The 11,323-nt window shown below is 50.1% G+C and overlaps 1 long non-coding RNA gene across 2 annotated transcripts; it reads right to left on the bottom strand.

The window, feature by feature from the left end:
* Positions 1-2,950: 2,950 nt before the first annotated feature.
* LOC309622233 lies at positions 2,951-9,385 on the bottom strand. 2 transcript variants are annotated; one of them, XR_014240614.1, is made up of 3 exons: positions 8,236-9,385; positions 4,802-5,601; positions 2,951-3,122 (listed from the first exon to the last, which is right to left on the bottom strand). It is a non-coding gene; the product is annotated as an uncharacterized lncRNA (long non-coding RNA). The 2 variants fall into 2 exon arrangements; XR_014240615.1 differs by having other exon boundaries at positions 2,952-3,122; positions 4,802-5,679.
* Between the last annotated feature and the right edge of the window lie 1,938 nt (positions 9,386-11,323).

Raw genomic sequence — 11,323 nt, 5'->3', positions numbered from 1 at the left:
CACATTCAAGTTCCCAGGCCACAGGGTTCCAGAATCAAGCCTCAGTCATGTTGCCAGGCCACAGAGTTTCACCATCAAACATCAGTCATGTTCCCAGGCCATAGGGTTCCTCCATCAAACCTCAATTATATTCCCAGGACACAGGATTCCAGAATCAAACCAATGTCAAGTTCCCAGGCCATGAGTTTCCAGTACCAGGCCTCAGTCATGTTTCCAGGGCACAGGGTTCCACAATCAAACCTCATTCATGTTACCAGTCCAAAGTTTCTGCCATCAAACCTCAGTCAAGTTCCCAGGCCACAGATTTCCAGAATCAAACCTCAGTCATATTCCCAGGACACATGGTTCCAAAATCAATCCTCAGTCATGTTCCCAGGACAAAGGTGTCCAGAATTAAACCTCAGTCATGTTGCCCGGCCACAGGGTTCAACCATCAAACCTCAGTCATATTCCCAGGAAACAGGGTTCCAGAATCAAACCAATGTCATGTTCCCAGGCCACTGGGTTCCAGTATCAGGCCTCAGTCATGTTCCCAGTGCACAGGGTTCCACCATCAAACCTCAGTCATGTTGCCAGTCCACAGGTTTCAGCGATCAAACCACATTCAAGTTCCCAGGCCACAGGGTTCCAGAATCAAGCCTCAGTCATGTTGCCAGGCCACAGGGTACCACCATCAAACCTCAGTCATGTTCCCAGGCCACAGGGTTCCTCCATCAAACCTCACTCATGATCCCAGGCCACATATTTCCACAATGAAACCTCAGTCATTTTCCCATGCCACAGGTATCCAGAATCAAACCTCACTCATATTCCCAGGACACATGGTTCCAGAATCAAACCTCAGTCATGTTCCTAGGCCACAGGGTTCCACATTCAAACCTCAGGCATGTTGCCAGTCCACAGGTTTCTGCGATCAAACCACATTCAAGTTCCCAGGCCACAGGGTTCCAGAATCAAACCTCAGTCATGTTCCCAGGCCACAGGGTTCCACCAGCAAACCTCAGTCCTGTTCCGAGGCCACAGGGTTCCATCATCAAGCCTCAGTCATGTTCCCAGGAAACAGGGTTCCAGATTCAAACGAATGTCATATGCCCAGTGCACAGGGTTCCACCATCAAACCTCAGTCATGTTGCCAGTCCACAGGTTTCTGCGATCAAACCACATTCAAGTTCCCAGGCCACAGGGTTCCAGAATCAAGCCACAGTCATGTTGCCAGGCCAAAGGGTACCACCATTAAACCTCAGTCATGTTCCCAGGCCACAGGGTTCCTCCATCAAACCTCAATCATGTTCCCAGGACACAGGATTGCAGAATCAAACCAATGTCAAGTTCCCAGGCCATGGGTTTCCAGTACCAGGCCTCAGTCATGTTTCCAGGGCACAGGGTTCCACAATCAAACCTCAGTCATGTTTCCAGTCCACAGGTTTCTGCCATCAAACCTCAGTACAAGTTCCCAGGCCACAGATTTCCAGAGTCAAACCTCAGTCATATTCCCAGGGCACTTGGTTCCAGAATCAAACCAATGTCAAGTTCCTAGGCCATGGGTTTCCAGCACCAGGCCACAGTCATATTTCCAGGGCACAGGGTTCCACAATCAAACGTCAGTCATGTTGCCAGTCCACAGGTTTCTTCCATCAAACCTCAGTCAAGTTCCCAGGCCACAGGGTTCCAGAATCAAGCCTCAGTCATTTTGCCAGGCCAGAGTGTTCCACCATCAAACCTCACTCATGATCCCAGGACACATATTTCCACAATGAAACCTCAGTCATGTTCCCAGGCCAGAGTGTTCCACAATCAAACCTAAGTCATCTTGCCAGGCCACAGGATTCCACCATCAAACCTCAGTCCTGTTGCCAGGCCACAGGCTTCCTCTATCAAGCCTCAGTCATGTTCCCAAGCCTGAGGGTTCCACAATCAAACCTCAGCCATGTTCCTATGCCACAGGATTCCAGAATCCAACCGATGTCATGTTCCCAGGCCACAGGGTTCCAGAATCAATCCTCAGTTATGTTCCCAGGCTACAGGCTTCCAGCATAAAACCTCACTCATGTTCCCAGGCCACAGGGTTCCAGAACCAAGCCTCAGTCAGGTTCCCAGTGTACAGTATTCCACAATCTAAACAGATGGCATGTTCCCAGTTCACAGGTTTCCAGAATCACGCCTCAGTCATGTTCCCAGGCCACAGGGATCCAGAATCAAACCTCAGTCACGTTGCCAGGCCATAGGGTACAACCATCAAACCTCAGTCATATTCCCAGGCCACAGGTTTCCAGAATCAAAACGATTTCATGTTCCCAGGCAACAGAGTACCAGATTCCAAACTGATGTCATGTTCCCAGGCCACAGGGTTCCACCAGCAAACCTCAGTCCTGTTGCCAGGCCACAGGCTTCCACCATCAAGCCTCAGTCATGTTGCCAGTCCACAGGTTTCAGCGATCAAACCACATTCAAGTTCCCAGGCCACAGGGTTCCAGAATCAAGCCTGAATCATGTTGCCAGGCCACAGGGTACCACCATTAAACCTCAGTCATGTTCCCAGGCCACAGGGTTCCTCCATCAAACCTCACTCATGATCCCAGGCCACATATTTCCACAATGAAACCTCAGTCATTTTCCCATGCCACAGGTATCCAGAATCAAACCTCACTCATATTCCCAGGATACATGGTTCCAGAATCAAACCTCAGTCATGTTCCGAGGCCACAGGGTTCCACATTCAAACCTCAGGCATGTTGCCAGTCCACAGGTTTCTGCGATCAAACCAAATTCAAGTTCCCAGGCCACAGGGTTCCAGAATCAAGCCTCAGTCATGTTCCCAGGCCACAGGGTTCCACCAGCAAACCTCAGTCCTGTTCCGAGGCCACAGGGTTCCATCATCAAGCCTCAGTCATGTTCCCAAGACTGAGCGTTCCACAATCAATCCTCAGGCATGTTGCCAGGCCAAAGGGTTCAACAATTAAACCTCAGTCATGTTCCCAGGAAAGAGGGTTCCTGAATCAAACCAATGTCATGTGCCCAGTGCACAGGGTTCCACCATCAAACCTCAGTCATGTTGCCAGTCCACAGGTTTCTGCGATCAAACCACATTCAAGTTCACAGGCCACAGGGTTCCAGAATCAAGCCTCAGTCATGTTGCCAGGCCACAGGGTACCACCATCAAACCTCAGTCATGTTCCCAGGCAACAGGGTTCCTCCATCAAACCTCAATCATGTTCCCAGGACACAGGATTCCAGAATCAAACCAATGTCAAGTTCCCAGGCCATGGGTTGACAGTACCAGGCCTCAGTCATGTTTCCAGGGCCCAGGGTTCCACAATCAAACCTCAGTCATGTTGCCAGTCCACAGGTTTCTGCCATCAAACCTCAGTCAAGTTCCCAGGCCACAGGGTTCCAGAATCAAGCCTCAGTCGTGTTGCCAGGACATAGGGTACCACCATCAAACCTCAGTCATATTCCCAGACCACAGGTTTCCAGAATCCAACCGATTTCATGTTCCCAGGCAACAGGGTACCAGAATCCAAACCGATGTCATGTTCCCAGGCCACAGGATTCCACAATCTAACATCAGTCATGTTCCCAGGCCAATGGTTTTCAGAATCAAACCTCAGTCATATTCCCAGGGCACTTGGTTCCAGAATCAAACCTCAGTCATGTTCCCAGGACACAGTGATCTAGAATCAAACCTCAGTCATGTTCCCTGGACACAGGGTTCCAAAATCAAGCCTCACTCATATTCCCAGGCCAGAGGGTTCCACAATTAAACCTCAGTCATATTCCCAGACCAAAGGGTTCCACAATCAAACCTCAGTCCTGTTGCCAGGCCACGGTTCCACCGTCAAGCCTCAGTCATGTTCCCAGGCCATAGTGTTCCAGAATCAAACCTAAGTCTTCTTGCCAGGCCACAGGATTCCACCATCAAACCGCAGTCCTGTTGCCAGGCCACAGGGTTCCAGAATCAAGCCGCAGTCATGTTGCCAGGCCACAAGGTACCACTATCAAACCTCACTCATGTTCCCAGGCCACAGGGTTCCTCCATCAAACCTCAGTCATGTTCCCAGGCCACCGAATTCCACAATCTAACATCAGTCATGTTCCCAGACCAATGGTTTCCAGAATCAAACCTCAATCAGGTTCCCAGGGCACTTGGTTCCAGAATCAAACCAATGTCAAGTTCCCAGGCCATGGGTTTCCAGCACCAGGCCACAGTCATGTTTCCAGGGCACAGGGTTCCACAATCAAACGTCAGTCATGTTGCCAGTCCACAGGTTTCTTCCATCAAACCTCAGTCAAGTTCCCAGGCCACAGGGTTCCAGAATCAAGCCTCCGTCATTTTGCCAGGCCAGAGTGTTCCACCATCAAACCTCACTCATGATCCCAGGACACATATTTCCACAATGAAACCTCAGTCATGTTCCCAGGCCAGAGTGTTCTACAGTCAAACCTAAGTCATCTTGCCAGGCCACAGGATTCCACCATCTAACCTCAGTCCTGTTGCCAGGCCACAGGCTTGCACTATCAAGCCTCAGTCATGTTCCCAAGCCTGAGGGTTCCACAATCAAACCTCTGTCATGTTGCCAGGACACAGGGTTCAACCATCAAACCTCAGTCATGTTCCCGGGCCACAGGATTCCACAATCTAACATCAGTCATGTTCGCAGACCAATGGTTTCCAGAATCAAACCTCAATCATGTTCCCAGGACACAGGGTTCCAGAATCAAACAAAAGTCCAGTTCCCTGGCCATGGGTTTCCAGTACCAGGCCGCAGTCATGTTTCCAGGGCACAGGGTTCCACAATCAAACCTCAGTCATGTTCCCAGTCCACAGGGTTCCAGAATCAAACCGTTCTCATGTTCCCAGGTCACAGGGTTCCAGAATCCACCGATTTCATGTTCCCAGGCCACAGGGTTCCAAAATCAATCCTCAGTTATGTTCCCAGGCCACAGGTTTCCAGAATCAAACCGTTCTCATGTTCCCAGGCCATAGGGTTCCAGAATCCACCGATGTCATGTACCCAGGCCACAGGGTTCCAGAATAAAACCTCAGGCATGTTCCCAGTCCACAGGGTTCCAGAACCAAGCCTCAGTCAGATTCCCAGGGCACAGTATTCCACAATCTAAACAGATGTCATGTTCCCAGGCCACAGGTTTCCAGAATCACGCCTCAGTCATGTTCCCAGGCCACAGGGATCCAGAATCAAACCTCAGTCATGTTGCCAGGACATAGGGTACCACCATCAAACCTCAGTCATATTCCCAGACCACAGGTTTCCAGAATCCAACCGATTTCATGTTCCCAGGCAACAGGGTACCAGAATCCAAACCGATTTCATGTTGCCAGGCCACAGGATTCCACAATCTAACATTACTCATGTTCCCAGGCCAATGGTTTTCAGAATCAAACCTCAGTCATATTCCCAGGGCACTTGGTTCCAGAATCAAACCTCAGTCATGTTCGCAGGACACAGGGTTCCAGAATCAAACCTCAGTCATGTTCCCTGGACACAGGTTTCAAAAATAAAACCCCAGTCATGTTCCCAGGCCACAGGGTTCCAGAATCAAGCCTCACTCATATTCCCAGGCCACAGGGTTCCACAATTAAACCTCAGTCATATTCCCAGGCCAAAGGGTTCCAATATCAAACCTCAGTCCTGTTGCCAGGCCACGGTTCCACCATCAAGCCTCAGTCATGTTCCCAGGCCACAGTGTTCCACAATCAAACCTAAGTCATCTTGCCAGGCCACAGGATGCCACCACCAAACCTCAGTCCTGTTGCCAGGCCACAGGGTTCCACCATCAAGGCTCAGTCTTGTTCCCAAGCCTGAGGGTTCCACAATCAAACCTCTTTCATTTTGCCAGGCCACAGGGTTCAACCATCAAACCTCAGTCATGTTCCCAGGAAACAGGGTTCCAGAATCAAACCAATGTCAAGTTCCCAAACACATGGTTCCAGAATCAAGCCTCAGTCATGTTGCCAGGCCACAGGGTACCACCCTCAAACCTCAGTCATGTTCCCAGGCTACAGGGTTCCTCCATCAAACCTCAATCATGTTCCCAGGACACAGGGTTCCAGAATCAAACCAATGACAAGTTCCCAGGCCATGGGTTTCCAGTACCAGGCCTCAGTCATATTTCCAGGGCAGAGGGTTCCACAATCAAACCTCAGTCCTGTTGCCAGGCCACGGTTCTACCATCAAGCCTAAGTCATGTTCCCAGGCCAGAGTGTTCCACAATCAAACCTAAGTCATCTTGCCAGGCCACAGGATTCCACCAGCAAACCGCAGTCCTGTAGCCAGGCCACAGGTTTCTGCCATCAAACCTCAGTCAAGTTCCCAGGACACATGGTTCCAGATTCAAACCTAAGTCATGTTCGCAGGCCACAGGGTTCCAAAATCAAACCTCAGTCATGTTCCCAGGACAAAGGTGTCCAGAACCAAACCTCAGTCATATTCCGAGGGAACAGGGTTCCAGAAACAAAACTCAGTCATGTTGCCAGGCCACAGGTTTCCACCATCAAACCTCAGACATGTTCCCAGGTAACAGGCTTCCAGAATCAAACCGTTCTCATGTTCCCAGGCCACAGGGTTCCAGAATCCACCGATGTCATGTTCACAGGCCACAGCGTTTCAGAATCAATCCTCCGTTATGTTCCCAGGCTACAGGGTTCCAGAATAAATCCTCAGTCATGTTCCCAGTCCACAGGGTTCCATAACCAAGCCTCAGTCAGTTTCCCAGGGCACAGTATTCCACAATCTAAACAGATGTCATGTTCCCAGGCCACAGGATTCCAGAATACGCCTCAGTCATGTTCCCAGACCACAGGGATCCAGATTCAAACCTCAGTCGTGTTGCCAGGACATAAGGTACCACCATCAAACCTCAGTCATATTCCCAGACCACAAGTTTCCACAATCCAACCGATTTCATGTTCCCAGGCAACAGGGTACCAGAATCCAAACCGATGTCATGTTCCCAGGCCACAGGATTCCACAATCTAACATCACTCATGTTCCCAGGCCAATGGTTTTCAGAATCAAACCTCAGTCATATTCCCAGGGCACTTGGTTCCAGAATCAAACCTCAGTCATGTTCCTACGACACAGGGTTCCAGAATAAAACCTCAGTCATATTCCCACGCCACAGGTTTCCAGAATCAAACCTATTTCATGTTCCCAGGCAACAGAGTACCAGATTCCAAACTGATGTCATTTTCCCAGGCCACAGGCTTCCACCATCAAACCTCAGTCATGTTGCCAGTCCACAGTTTTCTGCGATCAAACCACATTCAAGTTCCCAGGCCACAGGGTTCCAGAATCAAGCCTCAGTCATATTGCGAGGCCACAGGGTACCACCATCAAACCTCAGTCATGTTCCCAGGCCACAGGGTTCCACCATCAAACCTCAGTCATGTTGCCAGTCCACAGGTTTCTGCCATCAAACCTCAGTCACGTTCCCAGGCCACAGATTTCCAGAATCAAACCTCAGTCATATTCCCAGGGCACATGTTTCCAGAATCAAACCTCAGTCATGTTCGCAGGCCACAGGGTTCCAATATCAAACCTCAGTCATGTTGCCAGGACAAAGGTTTCCAGAATGAAGCCTCACTCATATTCCCAGGCCACAGGTTTCCACAATTTAACCTCAGTCATATTCCCAGGCCAAAGTGTTCCACAATCAAACCTCAGTCCTGTTGCCAGGCCACGGTTCCACCATCAAGCCTCAGTCATGGTCCCAGGCCAGAGTGTTCCACAATCAAACCTAAGTCATCTTGCCAGGCCACAGGATTCCACCGTCAAACCGCAGTCCTGTTGCCAGGCCACAGGTTTCCACAATCAAGCCGCAGTCATGTTCCCAGGCCACAGGGTTCCTCCATCAAACCTCAGTCATGTTCCCAGGCCACCGAATTCCACAATCTAACATCAGTCATGTTCCCAGACCAATGGTTTCCAGAATCAAACCTCAATCATGTTCCCAGGGCACTTGGTTCCAGAATCAAACCAATGTCAAGTTCCCAGGCCATGGGTTTCCAGCACCAGGCCACAGTCATGTTTCCAGGGCACAGGGTTCCACAATCAAATGTCAGTCATGTTGCCAGTCCACAGGTTTCTTCCATCAAACCTCAGTCAAGTTCCCAGGCCACAGGGTTCCGGAATCAAGCCTCAGTCATTTTGCCAGGCCAGAGTGTTCCACCATCAAACCTCACTCATGATCCCAGGACACATATTTCCACAATGAAACCTCAGTCATGTTCCCAGGCCAGAGTGTTCCACAATCAAACCTAAGTCATCTTGCCAGGCCACAGGATTCCACCATCAAACCTCAGTCCTGTTGCCAGGCCACAGGCTTCCACTATCAAGCCTAAGTCATGTTCCCATGCCTGAGGGTTCCACAATCAAACCTCAACCATGTTCCCATGCCACAGGGTTCCAGAATCCAACCGATGTCATGTTCCCAGGCCACAGGGTTCCAGAATCAAATCTCAGTTATGTTCCCAGTCTACAGGCTTCCAGCATAAAACCTCACTCATGTTCCCAGTCCACAGGGTTCCAGAACCAAGCCTCAGTCAGGTTCCCAGGGCACAGTATTCCACAATCTAAACAGATGTCATGTTCCCAGGTCACAGTTTTCCAGAATCACGCCTCAGTCATGTTCCCAGGCCACAGGGATCCAGAATCAAACCTCAGTCACGTTGCCAGGCCATAGGGTACAACCATCAAACCTCAGTCATATTCCCAGGCCACAGGTTTCCAGAATCAAACCGATTTCATGTTCCCATGCAACAGAGTACCAGATTCCAAACTGATGTCATGTTCCCAGGCCACAGGGTTCCACCAGCAAACCTCAGTCCTGTTGCCAGGCCACAGGGTTCAACCATCAAACCTCAGTCATGTTCCCAGGAAACAGGGTTCCAGAATCAAACCAATGTCATGTTCCCAGTGCACAGGCTTCCACCATCAAACCTCAGTCATGTTGCCAGTCCACAGGTTTCTGCGATCAAACCACATTCAAGTTCCCAGGCCACAGGGTTCCAGAATCAAGCCTCAGTCATGTTGCCAGGCCACAGAGTTTCACCATCAAACATCAGTCATGTTCCCAGGCCATAGGGTTCCTCCATCAAACCTCAATTATATTCCCAGGACACAGGATTCCAGAATCAAACCAATGTCAAGTTCCCAGGCCATGAGTTTCCAGTACCAGGCCTCAGTCATGTTTCCAGGGCACAGGGTTCCACAATCAAACCTCATTCATGTTACCAGTCCAAAGTTTCTGCCATCAAACCTCAGTCAAGTTCCCAGGCCACAGATTTCCAGAATCAAACCTCAGTCATATTCCCAGGACACATGGTTCCAAAATCAATCCTCAGTCATGTTCCCAGGACAAAGGTGTCCAGAATTAAACCTCAGTCATGTTGCCCGGCCACAGGGTTCAACCATCAAACCTCAGTCATATTCCCAGGAAACAGGGTTCCAGAATCAAACCAATGTCATGTTCCCAGGCCACTGGGTTCCAGTATCAGGCCTCAGTCATGTTCCCAGTGCACAGGGTTCCACCATCAAACCTCAGTCATGTTGCCAGTCCACAGGTTTCAGCGATCAAACCACATTCAAGTTCCCAGGCCACAGGGTTCCAGAATCAAGCCTCAGTCATGTTGCCAGGCCACAGGGTACCACCATCAAACCTCAGTCATGTTCCCAGGCCACAGGGTTCCTCCATCAAACCTCACTCATGATCCCAGGCCACATATTTCCACAATGAAACCTCAGTCATTTTCCCATGCCACAGGTATCCAGAATCAAACCTCACTCATATTCCCAGGACACATGGTTCCAGAATCAAACCTCAGTCATGTTCCTAGGCCACAGGGTTCCACATTCAAACCTCAGGCATGTTGCCAGTCCACAGGTTTCTGCGATCAAACCACATTCAAGTTCCCAGGCCACAGGGTTCCAGAATCAAACCTCAGTCATGTTCCCAGGCCACAGGGTTCCACCAGCAAACCTCAGTCCTGTTCCGAGGCCACAGGGTTCCATCATCAAGCCTCAGTCATGTTCCCAGGAAACAGGGTTCCAGATTCAAACGAATGTCATATGCCCAGTGCACAGGGTTCCACCATCAAACCTCAGTCATGTTGCCAGTCCACAGGTTTCTGCGATCAAACCACATTCAAGTTCCCAGGCCACAGGGTTCCAGAATCAAGCCACAGTCATGTTGCCAGGCCAAAGGGTACCACCATTAAACCTCAGTCATGTTCCCAGGCCACAGGGTTCCTCCATCAAACCTCAATCATGTTCCCAGGACACAGGATTGCAGAATCAAACCAATGTCAAGTTCCCAGGCCATGGGTTTCCAGTACCAGGCCTCAGTCATGTTTCCAGGGCACAGGGTTCCACAATCAAACCTCAGTCATGTTTCCAGTCCACAGGTTTCTGCCATCAAACCTCAGTACAAGTTCCCAGGCCACAGATTTCCAGAGTCAAACCTCAGTCATATTCCCAGGGCACTTGGTTCCAGAATCAAACCAATGTCAAGTTCCTAGGCCATGGGTTTCCAGCACCAGGCCACAGTCATATTTCCAGGGCACAGGGTTCCACAATCAAACGTCAGTCATGTTGCCAGTCCACAGGTTTCTTCCATCAAACCTCAGTCAAGTTCCCAGGCCACAGGGTTCCAGAATCAAGCCTCAGTCATTTTGCCAGGCCAGAGTGTTCCACCATCAAACCTCACTCATGATCCCAGGACACATATTTCCACAATGAAACCTCAGTCATGTTCCCAGGCCAGAGTGTTCCACAATCAAACCTAAGTCATCTTGCCAGGCCACAGGATTCCACCATCAAACCTCAGTCCTGTTGCCAGGCCACAGGCTTCCTCTATCAAGCCTCAGTCATGTTCCCAAGCCTGAGGGTTCCACAATCAAACCTCAGCCATGTTCCTATGCCACAGGATTCCAGAATCCAACCGATGTCATGTTCCCAGGCCACAGGGTTCCAGAATCAATCCTCAGTTATGTTCCCAGGCTACAGGCTTCCAGCATAAAACCTCACTCATGTTCCCAGGCCACAGGGTTCCAGAACCAAGCCTCAGTCAGGTTCCCAGTGTACAGTATTCCACAATCTAAACAGATGGCATGTTCCCAGTTCACAGGTTTCCAGAATCACGCCTCAGTCATGTTCCCAGGCCACAGGGATCCAGAATCAAACCTCAGTCACGTTGCCAGGCCATAGGGTACAACCATCAAACCTCAGTCATATTCCCAGGCCACAGGTTTCCAGAATCAAAACGATTTCATGTTCCCAGGCAACAGAGTACCAGATTCCAAACTGAT

Source organism: Balaenoptera borealis (assembly GCF_965194805.1).
Source record: "Balaenoptera borealis genome assembly, contig: HAP1_SCAFFOLD_1868, whole genome shotgun sequence".
Classification (NCBI taxonomy): Eukaryota; Metazoa; Chordata; class Mammalia; order Artiodactyla; family Balaenopteridae; genus Balaenoptera; species Balaenoptera borealis.
The sequence above is the reverse complement of the archived record's forward strand: the minus strand, read 5'-3'. Positions and strand labels throughout refer to the sequence as shown.